At 35.5% G+C, this 3109-nt stretch overlaps 1 long non-coding RNA gene across 1 annotated transcript; it reads left to right on the top strand.

The window, feature by feature from the left end:
* Positions 1-330: 330 nt before the first annotated feature.
* On the top strand, positions 331-1188 carry LOC122179304. Its single transcript, XR_006178636.1, has 3 exons — positions 331-573; positions 731-974; positions 1063-1188. It is a non-coding gene; the product is annotated as an uncharacterized LOC122179304 (long non-coding RNA).
* The last annotated feature ends 1921 nt before the right edge of the window (positions 1189-3109 follow it).

Below are 3109 nucleotides of genomic sequence, written 5' to 3'. Positions count from 1 at the left end.
GTAAATACTTAAAAGCGCTAAGGTTGATTATACACGTAGCTAATTCACTCATGGGTTATATTTTTGTAAATCTAATACAACAACAATCAAGTGTTGTCAGTGCTTTAGATCTTTTTCACTGGACTGATTGTTGGTGACATTTTTGGTAATGTTTTTGTATCTAATTTTGGAAAAGGCCAGATCAATTAATTTCTGCTCTGATTTCTTAACTGCCACATGAAGATTGTGTATATGTATATCAATAGACATTTATGAGTGAACGTGCATCTGAGTCTTCAGTACTAGAAACTGAATAGAAATACTACTTCTGTTATAGCCAATTGCTGAAGTGAGCTCTTAAGAGCAAAAAAACTGAGGAAGAACACAGGATGAGGAGAGAAGAGGAGAGGAGATAATACAATTTACTAAGATGGAGAAAAAGGATGCTCATGACAAATATTTATAAATATATGTATATAACTAGTAATGCGCAAGTAACTGCTCACCACCTCCTGACTCATGGCAGCTAGCCCACTGAGCAGTAGAAGAGGAAGAAATGAACTCCCACCCTCTTCAGAACTTCTGCACAATAAGGTATGGAATATCCTGTTGGCCAGTTTTAGTCAACTGTCCTAATTCTGTTCCCTCCCACCTACTTGGACCCTTCACTGAGAAAAGCCTTGGCTCTGTACAACTTTGCTTAGCGGCAACTATAAACATCATTGTATTATCAACATTGTTTTTCTCCTAGAACCAAAAGAGAGCATCATGCCAGACAGTCTGAAGAGAACAATTCTGTACCAGCTGAAACTAAGATAGATAGAATCATCTGGAAGAGATCTTCAAAGATCTTCCAGTGCAACTAACCACTTCAGGGCTAACTTTAAGTTATAGCTTATTACTAAGATACTTGTGTATGTGTCTCTTGAACACTGACAGTATGGGACATCAACTGCCTGCAAAAAAGCCTGTTCAGATGTTTGACAACACTCATGGTAAAAATACTTTTTCCTAATATCTAGTCTGAACATCCCTGAAGCAGCTTTGTGTTATTCTCACTCATTCTATGACTGTCTATTACAGAGAAGAAACTGGCACCTCCCTCTCCATTTCTCCTCAAGAAGTTGCAGAGCAATGAGATTACCTCTTAGCCTCCTTTCCTCAAGTAGACAAATCAATTGTCCTCAGCTTCACTTTATAAGAGAAGCCTTCCAGCCTTTTTATCAGGTTTGTTGTATTCTCTGGACACTTTTGAGTATATATTAACATCCTTATATTATGAGCCTAGAACCGCACTCAGTATTCAAGGCAAGAACATATCAACACTATACAGATAATCACCTCTTTTGATCATCTTTCTATTCTGTGTTTAACGTACCCCCAAATTCATTTTTCCCTCTTGACTTCTGGGGCACACTGCAGACCCATTTTGAGCCTGCTGTCACAAGCACTCTCAGGTCCCTTTCTGCTGAACCACCTGTCTCCCAGTCTGTGCCTGTGTCCAAAATGATTTCATCACAGATGACTATGTTGAAAAAAATTGACTTTCAGCTGAGAATTTGTTCTATCAAACAATGTTATAGTTCTCTTTGTACCTGTAATAATTTCAATAAAAATAAGTAGGAGGCATTACTTTCAGAGCAACCTATGTTTTTTTTCAGATATTCAACTCAAGTTAGAGTTGCTTTTTATTGGATATTTTAATAAAGGAATATTTAATAAAGGAATAAGCTACTTAAGGAATCAATGTGTTTATAAAGTAATAAAAAACATAAACAAAACAATTCAAAACACAACCAAAAAAGCAACAGTGACTCTTCTTAGTTAACAGATATTCATTCCTCCCTCTTCCTTCCCAATCCAACCCTTCCAAAGTATGAGAGATAAAGCTTATTTTTCTGCACAGGTACAGAATCCGTGTGGTGATTGTTCCAATACTTTTTAGAAATTTCTGGAGTACAGAAAAACTATGCTTCTCAGGAAGGCCATAAAAACACCTTTATTTGAAGAACCAAATGAAGGAAACAAAAATTGGAGAAAGAATGAATAAAGAAAGCAAGCAAAGTAAGAATCTTGGTGTCAGCTTCTGTTGATCTTCAGCAGGCTGCTTCATGTTTTTTGCCATTATCTGAAGCAAAGTGCTAGCCTTTCGCTTATCCTCATTCACATAAAGTTCTTATATTTGACAAATGACCTACAAGTGATTTACATACATATTTCACATCTTCACATATTTTGAGGAATTCGTCAGTCCTAGAGACTAAAAAATTTCTTTGCAAAGGAATATCAAAATGTGACAATAAAAAAAGAAAATGCTGTAATCTTTTCTATATTGTGTTTATATAAATATATATTTATAATTTCCCAAACTATTTTAGAGAGATAATCTTCAGTGTTCCAGTAGTATAAATTTGAAGGGAATAGTTGTATACTGTTCCATTGAAATGCAGAATGTTTAGGCATGAGGATACTCTGTCCAGTTTCAGTATTTTATCTAATTATCCATGTCCTGACCTGCCTTCCTCAAATTTTTATTACTGCAAGACATAACTTGTTGTCTTACTTACAACAACCGACCTTGCAAGGGGGAGAAATTTTAAAGCTACCTGGATCTCCTGCAACATCTGAAGACACCCTGTGTTTGGTGACAGGTGTAGTTGCTGAGTGGATGCCAAGCCTGATCCAGGCTGCTTTGCCTTTAGCAAGCCATCAGCTGTAAATGGGAATCAATGGATTCCAATTCCTACTTATTTTCTTGTCTTGTTTCTCATTCATAGTGTATCTTGATGAAAACATTTCTTAAAACACTTGTAATTATCAGGATATGTCTGTGTTAAGATCACTGTCTTACAGAGAAGGAAAGACAGTTTTCTTTATGAACTCTTTTGTTCTTTTTCTTGCACTTTTCCTGTACTCTTCAGCAAAGCAAAATTGCAGTGCATGAACGTTCATTTACTGAACCTAATTGTAAAAAACTACACCAATTAAGCACAATAAAGCCAAGATATGTAAGGTCCTCAAACAAACTTGTACTGGTAATGCAAAGAAATTTGAGAAATTTTAGTATCCTTATTAGCACCACATTATGCTAATATAATATTGCTAATAATAATATGCTAATAATATATAT

This window comes from Lagopus leucura, unplaced genomic scaffold (assembly GCF_019238085.1).
Source record: "Lagopus leucura isolate 7727_CA_CO unplaced genomic scaffold, USGS_WTPT01 Super-Scaffold_100002, whole genome shotgun sequence".
Taxonomy (NCBI): Eukaryota; Metazoa; Chordata; class Aves; order Galliformes; family Phasianidae; genus Lagopus; species Lagopus leucura.
This window is presented reverse-complemented; position numbering and strand designations above follow the sequence as displayed.